The sequence below is a fragment of the Aquila chrysaetos genome, chromosome 4 (genome assembly GCF_900496995.4).
Source record: "Aquila chrysaetos chrysaetos chromosome 4, bAquChr1.4, whole genome shotgun sequence".
NCBI lineage: Eukaryota > Metazoa > Chordata > Aves > Accipitriformes > Accipitridae > Aquila > Aquila chrysaetos.
In genome coordinates, this window is record NC_044007.1 from 11,641,468 (window position 1) to 11,651,478 (window position 10,011).

At 45.8% G+C, this 10,011-nt stretch overlaps 1 long non-coding RNA gene across 1 annotated transcript; it reads right to left on the minus strand.

The window, feature by feature from the left end:
* Positions 1-324: 324 nt before the first annotated feature.
* On the minus strand, positions 325-9,564 carry LOC121233254. Its single transcript, XR_005932235.1, has 3 exons — positions 9,521-9,564; positions 1,210-1,334; positions 325-1,105 (listed from the first exon to the last, which is right to left on the minus strand). It is a non-coding gene; the product is annotated as an uncharacterized LOC121233254 (long non-coding RNA).
* Between the last annotated feature and the right edge of the window lie 447 nt (positions 9,565-10,011).

Consider the following 10,011-nt stretch of genomic DNA (forward strand, 5'->3'; position numbering starts at 1 on the left):
CTGCAGTGGCTGCACAGGGGGACCTGAGAGCAGAAAGACCAAAAGCGATGCTGAGATGAGACGAGTTTCATTGGGGATGAACGTGGCAGCAAGAGAAGGCAGTTCCTGTCACTGCTTACAGCCACAGCAGCTTTCATTGAGGACAAGATGGGCAGCAAACAGCGGTGCCCTTACAGGAAACCTCTCCTGCTCTTGCCCTGGATTTTGTTCTTGTTCTTAACCACTGAAGATTTTTTTTTTTTTTCAGTGAAACAATAGGGGAAAATAAGACTCTACGGCCATTATTTATCCAGCGATAACCTTACCTAAGGTGCAGGAGTCATTCTTATTTCCAGTCTAGATTTGGACCAGCTAATGCTGGGACTCAAGCCTGCCCTTTCCACAACGTAAGGCAGCAACCCAGCTGCCCAAACACTGGCTATGCTGGGACTGCTTGCAATTTAGCAAAATTCCTCCTGGGACCCGAACAACATTTCGCAGGCAAAATTTCAGCAAAGTGAGTGCATTGCCACAGAAAGTGCTGGCTCATTTCCTAAATTCAGGTTAAAAAAAAATATAAAAAAATCCAACCCCGTCTAAACATCAATGCAACACCATTAGAGCGATGCAACAAAAATAACTCTGGCCTGAAGACTCAGAGATTTAAGTGAGACTAGAATAGGCCTTTAATTACTTCCATTTTTAGTCTTTAGCAGCCTCAACAGGACTAAAATAGTTTCCTCCCTCCCCTTCCCACTGTGTCAGTAGGACAGAGCGATGCATGAGGATTCGCACGCTCTCTAATGTTGTGCCTCCTTAGACACAACAATACCTCCACTAGCTTTCTCTCCCCTCCCACAGCAGGCATTCAGCATGGATCAGCCATACCACAGCCAAAACGAGAGGCATGCAGGTGGATTTCTTTTTTTGTCTCAGCTCTGTCCCTTTTCTCCCTTCCTTTTTTCAGAGGAGATGCAGATGGCAGTCGCTCCCTTTGCTGTGCATGAGTGTCTAGACGAAAAAACTCCTCACAGCTTGTGCAATTTTCTGAGCTGCCTTCTGCTCACCTCCACCTCCTCATTTTCCTCTTTGTCTGCTTTCCGTATTCTCCATGCTGCTATTGGTCCTGTGGAAATGAACACATCAAAGCCATAAGTAGTCATTTTTTCACTGCTCCTATGTCCTCTCTCCCCCCTTTTCCTTTAACATTAATATTAATAGCTACTGTACCTTTCTTCACTGTTGCTTTCTTCTTGATCCTCAAGGGAGTAAGCCTTTTCTTGGACTTTCTGCTACAGTGAACGTTTGTTTGAAGGAATGCTAGGGCATGCTGGGAAGCACAACACCGATGATGCCTGTGATACAATATTGGGCCAAGCAGCAAAGGTACTAAATGCTATCATACTTATCGGAAGAGTCAAGCATGCTTTTATCCCTGCCACATATGGCTGGATTTTTTTTCCTTGTTGCTTTCCTAGCAAAAATAGCTTTTTAATCAGTCCAAAATCTCCAAGGAGAAGAAAAAGATAAATAACCTCTTTCCTATGCCCTCCTTGATGTTTTTCCACAGGGCTGCTGCCTGAGGAGCAAAGCAGCAAGTGCTGTTTCACGCCTGTTGTCAAACCACACACACACACACAAATAGACACTACAGGGACACACATCACCAGCACCCCCACCACTGCTATTATTTAAAGCACTGAGTTAACGAGCTATCCTGCCCTTCAAGGTTTGCCCGCCTGTTGCTAGTCCCTGGGGCTGAGAGCTGAACTCCTTGCGCGTGCGTCAGCCCGGCTCTCGCATTTGTATCCTGTGATTCGGTTGCGTGTCTGGAGTGCTAGGAAGAAATCCCCCAGGTTTGATTTCACTTACACCGTATAATGGAAATACAGCAGCGCACGGTGAGCATGACGTTTCTGCTCCATGGGGGCTGCATGCAAGCCACAGTGAAGGTTGCTACTTAGGATCACAGTGGTGCCCAAAAGGCAGAAGGTGAATTTCTTGATGTCGTTGTCACAATAAACAGGTACCATGGTAATAATGAAACTCACTGTAACACTCAGACTAAGTTATTCCAAGCGTGATTTCTGCTTGGATGCATGTAAAGGTTATTATTTGCTCCTGTCTTGACACTAGGGATCCACTCCCTTTGAAAGCAAGGATTTCTTTAGTGTGCGGAAGCTGACTGTACATCTGGGGCAGGAGGGATTTGGGCACTCAAATGAGACTCCCCTTACACTTCTTTTGTGACATGTGCTGCAGCTGGACACAGAAACGAGTAATCCTCCTCCCCTCTCTCCTGTGCTCCCCCAGAGCTGCTGCTGATGTGAAACCAGTCGTTGTTATGGCCAGTGGAGAGACCCTCATGAGCAGCAGTGGGTTTGCATCAGCTGGAGAAAGGACTGAGGGAGGTCAGGAGATGGATTGGTGCTGGCATTCAAGTTATGGCCCCTTCCTATCTTTTCCCTTTCCTTCTCCAGCAAAGCCTTGTGAAGGCTGATAGGCACAGCCTTGTGTCCAGCACTGTGAGTCTCAACCACTTCAGCTCCAACCGGCAGCACCACAAGGCTCTAATGGAAGAATGGGAGATTGTTTGCCACAAGAGTCAGGAGAGTCATTGGTCCTAATAAACAAAAGGAGGTGGTGTGGGGGGTCTATTTGCTTGTCATAATCACCAGTTTGGTGACTTAAAGCATGTGTAGCGGTTTCAGAATCTAATGGAGATGCCTTGTGTTTGCAAACATGAAACCTGAACAAAGTTTCAGGCAGTGATCAGAGGATACTTTTGAGATCTCTGCAGGAAACCTAATAGGAAAATTCAAATGAGGTCATATGCTTTGCTGCTTGTCTACAACATTCTCCCAAAGGTCTCCCTGCTCCCCCAGCTTATAAGCCTAATTAACCCCCTGCACCTCGTTGCCAGGCATGGAATTTTAAGTAATTATGGGGATGTGTCGCTTCCTTACCAGCACGTCAAACTCTTCATGGCACACTCCGAGCACCAGTATCTGCCTTGCACTTCTTTGTTCAGTGTTGCAGGGGGTAGCCGGCTATCCGCATATGCAAAACCTCAACTGAAGGGATCAATTTACAGACAGTCTTTGGACCAAGGGGGATAAAAATTCCCCTAGAGGGTCTTGCAGGTTTCTGCAGCACTCTGGAGCAGGAGGCTTTGAGTCTGAGTTGTCCTCAGATGTTTTAAACTACTTCACAGGCATTAACTATGCCCATTTCATACACACAGTCCTACCTTAACCAGCTCCCCTGAGCAACATGGATGGTGTGTGAGCTTTTCTGCATATTCAGCTGGCAAGGGACAGCCTGAGGATTTTACTACACTGCTCCCACAACTCTTTACACATTCCTCATTAGAGAGCCTAGATTGAAAGAATAAAAACGGTAACCAGGAAAAAAATCTCGGAGCAGCAAGCAGAGCTCCAGGAATCGGACAGGAGCTTTGGCGCAGGCTGCTATGGAGGTTGCCCTCTCTGCACTTGTCTTTCCATTGCAGCAATGAATCCCTGGCTACCCTGCAACCTGATGATGAGGAGAGGGCACCTCTTTGCTCACCCCACCACTCTCTTAGACTCTATCACACCCCAATGTTCAAGGCTTTTTCATGGAGTACAGAAGTCAGAGTCAAACTTCCTCAGGTGGAGGAGGACTCCAAACCTTCAAATGCCACCTTCTGAGTGGGTGCTCTCACCACTACACCAGCAGGCAAAATGGGGGCAGAAGTATTTTAAGAGTCCTCAAATATATGACCTTAGTTTAAGAGAGGTTTCAGTCTCTGAGTCACAGGGCAGATAAGCTCAGATGACAGTCTCACACACTTCTTTCTTGGTTTGCCTCTTGGTTGGCTTGGAGGACCCAGTGCTCAGCACATTAGATGTCGTAAATCACATGTTAAGAATCTATTTTCCTCACCATCCATTATGCAAGGAATTGAAGAGTTGCTCAGTAAAGTACTGAATTTACACTAATTTTACTGTACAGAATTTAAAATACTGTAAATTCCCAGACCCTGAGCCAACTTGGAAGAGCTGCAGTCTCAGCATCATCATACAATGCTGACATGAAGAACTGTCTGTCTAAACTTCTCTCTCTACCTTAAGGAGTATTTATGTCCCTCATATATAGCTGGGCATGGCATAGTTTTTCATTTCAAGGGGAATCCTTATATATTGGAAATCTACCCTGGTTGCTGTCAGAAAAAGGCATGCAAGTCTTTCACTAAATTACATACTGCCTTGTACGATGCAATCATTGCAGTGGCCTTCATGACATCTATTTTGATTTAACTCCACTTTGCATTTTGTTGTCCCATATATTGAGACAGCAGCAGATTTTTCTATGGCCAGTACTGGACTGTTAAAGAAAATAAGTGTCCTAGCACAATTTTCAAAATGATCAGGAATAAGCTGAATAAAAAGGATATCTTTGAGTAAAAACTTAATAAATGGCATGCCAGTTACTGTTTAACAATTCAGGAGAGGATGGCACAAATTCTAATGGTACACAAACCATGCAGATTCCTAAAGATAACACTACAGCAATTTGCTATGTCTATATTAAGATGGCATCTATGAACAGTTAGTGCTACGAAATGTTGACAAGCAATCACAGACACAAGTAACTATTCTAGATGTTTTTAAACATTTTCCAAGAACATATCACTGTCCTATTACATTCTGTTTACACCAGTTGATTAACCATATATTTCAAGTACCTATTAGTCCTGTGACCTACTGAATAAAGCATTTGCCTTGACTCAGGGGTTTGCATCCACAAATCTTACTTAGTGGGTGACTTTCCCTTTCTCTGATCCAGTTTCTGCAGATATAAAACAGGGATAATGATAATGACCTCCTTAGTAATGCCATTAGGGATTTACTAATAAGCTAATTATTATTGGGGAATAAAACTTTATGTGAGGAACCATTTATTAGAGCATCCCAACGGCTTATTCACACTCCATAAGCGATTTATGAATGGAGCCTTAGAGGGAAGGTCGATGAAAAGTGCACCAGTACTAAAGCAGCAAAGATCCAAAGCTCATGGCCGCATCTCCAGCAAATAGGTATGCATCAAGGCATAGACGTGCACAAATTCTCACTAGTTCTTCAACTTTATGTGCCTCCTCAACCTTCCTCAGCTACTGCTTTTGCTGAAGGAGGAGGAGGTGGGCGCTACTTCTTTAGCCCTTTCAGTACAAAAGTATGGGATTCTTCCATGTTCAACCCTGCCACCAAATGGGTGGCAAACACTTGTCCTGCAGCTGTTTCTGCAGTGTTACACCCATAAGTAACAAGGGAAATGATGATGAGGGACTGTGCTTGGAACAAGGGTATCAGGTGCAGGTGGAGGGAGCTCCCTCATACGGCCTGGAGCACACACCGGCACCTTTTAGACCATGACATTAGTGAACAGTATACAAAAACCTCATCTCCAACATTATTTGCTTCTGGATGGACAATCATCTGAAATGTTAATAACTTATTTCTTTTTCTTTTCCCTTCTGCCTACTAACCTCTTTCTCTATAGGCTTTCTTCATCACAAATTCCTGTTTAAGCCTTTGCAGAGCACTTGGCTTGCTCAGCTGCAAAATTTGCTTGGACTGCAAAACTTTGAGATCTGACTGGGTGCCAAATGTGGCTCTTTGGCTCCTACCATCCCTTCAAATGGGGATTTTAGCCTCCATGTTTACTTCTAAAAATAGAAATTCATCACTGCAAATTACAGTAAGGTTGCAGGCTGAAAAACATTTGAAGCACAAGTAGTGTTCTCCTCTATCCTTCCAGTTGCAGGGAATGATGAGGAAAGAAACAGGAAGAGCCAGCAGATCAATACTTGGCTCCAAGCCTGGTGTCACCAGCAGAATTTGGGGGGTTTTGATCATGGGATGTTCTACACACCACCAGGCCTACTGGCAACAGATGGGGTATGCCTGTGTCAAAGGCGGGAAAGGATCTTTGTACAGGAGTTAGCAAGGCTCATTGAAAGAGCCTTCAACTAGATTTGAAGGGGGAAAGGGATAAAACCAGGCTTGCTAAAGATAAGCCTGGGGGTAGCGTGCCAGTGTTTGAGGGACAGTGTGCTAGTAAGGTCCTTTAGTCTGTCATCTCAGCGGAGGTAGGGGATGGAGATCCACGCAACAGAAAAGATGCAAAGGTTATTGATGTGTTAGAAACCACAGAAGTGCCTGAGAACAGTCACATAGGAATGAAGGCTCCTCCACCCAAAAAGGTGGTGGGATCAATAGCCCAACTAAAGTGCATCTACACCAATGCACGCAGCATGGACAACAAACATGAGGAGCCGGAAGCTGTTATACAACTGGAAAACTATGATACAGTTACAATCACAGAAACATGATGGGATAACTCACACAACTGGAGTGCTGCAATGGATGGCTATAAATTCTTCAGAAGGGATAGCCAAGGAAGGAGAGGCGGTGGGATAGCCCTGTATGTTAGGGAGTGTTTTGACTGTCTAGAGCTTGATGATGGTGACAATAGGGTTAAGTGTGTTTATGGGTAAGAATCAGGGGAAGGGCCAACAAGGCAGATATCATGGTGGGACTCTGTTACAGACCAACCCAACCAGGAGGAAGAGGCAGATGAAATATTCTATCAGCACCTGGGAGAAGTCTCATGATCGCTAGGCCTTGTTCTTGTGGGGGACTTCAACCTACCAGATGCCTGCTGGAAATACAATACAGCGGAGAGGAAACAGTCCAGGAGGTTCCTGTTCCTATCTGTGGAAGATAACTTCCTGACACAGCTGGCGAGTGAGCCAACGAGGGAAGGTGCCCCACTGGACCTGTTGTTTGTGAACAGAGAAGGACTCGTGAGTGATGTGATGGTTGGAGGCCATCTTGGGCACAGCGATCATGAAATGATAGGGTTTTCAATTCTTGGAGAAGTAAGGAGTGGGGTTTAGCAGAACTGCCACCTTGGACTTCTGGAGGGCAGACATTGGCATGTTTAGGAGGTTGGTTGACAGAGTCCCTTGGGAGGCAGTCCTGAAGGGGAAAGGAATCCCGGAAGGCTGGACATTCTTCAAGAAGGAAGTTTTAAAGGCACAGAGGCAGGCCGTCCCCATGTGCTGAAAGATGAGCTGGCAGGGGAGAAGACCGGCCTGACTGAACAGAGAGCTTTGGCTGAAACTCAGGAAAAAAGAGAGATTATGACCTTTGGAAGATGGGGCAGGCAACTCAGGAGGACTGCAAAGCTGTCATGAGGTTATGCAGGGAGAAAATTAGAAGGGCTAATGCTCAACTAGAACTTAATTTGGCTACTGTCATAAAAGACAACAAAAAATGTTTCTATAAATACCTTAGCAACAAAAGGAGGGCAGAGGAGAATCTCCATCCTTTATTGGATGCGACAGGAAACATAGTGACGAAGGGTGAGGAAAAGGCTGAGGTACTTAATGCCTTCTTTGCCTCAGACTTTAATAGTAAGAACAGTTGTTCTCCGGGTACCCACCCCCTGAGCTGAAATACAGGGACAGGGAGCAGGATGAAGACCCATAATCCAAGGGGAAATTGTTAGCAACCTGCTACACCACTTAGACACACACACAAGTCTATAGGGCTGGATGGGATCCACCCAAGGGCACTGAGGGAGCTGGTGGAAGTGCTCACCAAGCCACTTTCAATCATTTATCAGCAGCCCTGGATAACCGGGGAGGTCCCAGTTGACTTGAGGTTAGCAAATGTGATGCCCATCTACAAGAAGGGTCAGAAGGAGGATCCAGGGAACTACAGGCCTATCAGCCTGACCTCGGTGCCAGGGAAGGTTATGGAGAAGATCATCCTGAGTGTCATTATGTGGCACATGCAGGACGACCAGGTGATCGGGCCCAGTCAGCATGGTTTTATGAAAGGCAGGTGCTGCTTGACTAACCTGATCTGCTTCTATGAGAAGGTGACCCATTTAGTGGATGAGGGAAAGGCTGTGGATGTTGTCTACCTAGACTTTAGTACAGCCTTTGACACCGTTCCCCACAACATTCTCATGGAGAAACTGGCTGCTCATGGCCTGGATGGGCATACTCTTCGCTAGGTTAAAAAATGTCTGGATGGTCAAGCCCAAAGAGTGATGGTGAATGGAGTGAAATCCAGCTGGTGGCCGGTCACAAGTGGTGTTCCCCAGGGCTCAGTATTAGGGCCAGTTCTGTTTCATATCTTTATGAATGATCTGGATGAGGGGATCAAGTGCACCCTCAGTAAGTTTGCAGGCAACACCAACTTGGGAGGGAGGGTTGATCTGCTCGAGGGTAGGAAGGCTCTACAGAGGGATCTGGACAGGCTGGATCAATGGGCCGAGGTCAGTTGCAAGAAGTTCAACAAGCCTAAGCGCTGGGTCCTGCACTTGGGTCACAACCACCCCATGCAGCGCTACAGGCTTGGGGAAGAGCGGCTGGAAAGCTGCCTGGTGGAAAAGGACCTGGGGGTGTTGGTCAACAGCCGGCTGGATATGAGCTCGCAGTGTGCCCAGGTGGCCAAGGTGGCCAATAGCATCCTGGCTTGTATCAGAAATAGTGTGGCCAGCAGGAGCAGGGAAGTGATTGTCCCTCTGTATTCGGCACTGGTGAGGCTGCACCTTGAGTACTGTGTTCAGTCTTGGGCCCCTCACTACAGGAAAGACATTGAGGTGCTGGAGGTGCTGGAGCATGTCCAAAGAGCAACGAAGCTGGTGAAGGGTCTAGAGCACAAGTCTTATGAGGAGCAGCTGAGGGAACTGGGGTTGTTTAGTCTGGAGAAAAGGAGGCTGAGGGGAGACCTTATCGCTCTCTACAACTACCTGAAAGGAGGTTGTAGCAAGGTGAGTGTCGGTCTCTCTTCCCAAGTTGCAAGTAATAGGATGAGAGGAAACAGCCTTAAGTTGCGCCAGGGGAGTTTTAGATTGATATTAGGAAAAATTTCTTCATCAAAAGGGTTGTCAAGCATTGGAACAGGCTGTCCAGGGAAGTGGTTGAGTCACCATCCCTGGAGGTATTTAAAAGACGTGTAGATGTGGCGCTTAGGGACATGGTTTAGTGGTGGACTTGGCAGAGCTAGGTTAATGGTTGGACTTGATGATCTTAAAGGTCTTTTCCAACCTAAATGATTCTATGTTTCTATAATTCTTCTACAGTTCAGCTTTTTGAAGTCCAGAAAGGACTCTAAGGAGTATCCATTCATGGGCTGTGATGACCAAAGACACATAGATAGAGCAAATAAATAAAGAAGGTAGGACAAGTAGAAAGAGAATCGTTATGTGTCTTGGGTGATGACAACAACAAATCAAATGCTAAGTCCCATGGCTAGGCAAGATGTCTAGGGGTACTGTAGGCCTGTTCTCAACCAAATCTCCTGCTCAACTGCAGTTTACCATTGACTACACCATACCCTAGATGACACTACTGGGAGGGTATTACACATGTCTGTGCATGGCAGGTGTCCTTAGTGTCATTCTAGGGACTTTCCAAAGTGGTGAACGCAGGCTGGATAAAGACAGCAAGTTACTGGGAAACAAATCCTTCTGAACTTACCTCTTCAAATCCTGAAGACCCTCTTCCCTTTGTATACAGTAATCTGTTCTTGTTCATTTAATGGCAATCACGGTCAAGGGCTCCACCTGAAAAAAATTACATAGCTGCAGCAATGAATAAAGCAGTGCCAACCACTACAGGATGTAGTCTCAAGTCATACAGGCTAAAGATGGTTGCTATACAAGGAACAAGTTCTTGTAGTCAGATAATTGATACATGAACATATGAAAGATGCTAGATCATAGATTTCACCCATCTCTGTCTTACGGCCAAAGGTCAAGATCAAACTTCATGTCAGAACGAGTGGAACAGGAGGTAGAAATCAAATGAAGTCAGCATTCTTGTGTATTAAGTACTGAGTCAAGAACAACACTTTGTTAGCTGGAATAGGATAAAAGCACATCAAGGGAAGAAGAAATTTGAGCCCAATGAGAATTAGTCTGCAGTTGGGGAGCTAGCTCTTCCCACAGCCTTGATCCTGGCCTTTCTCT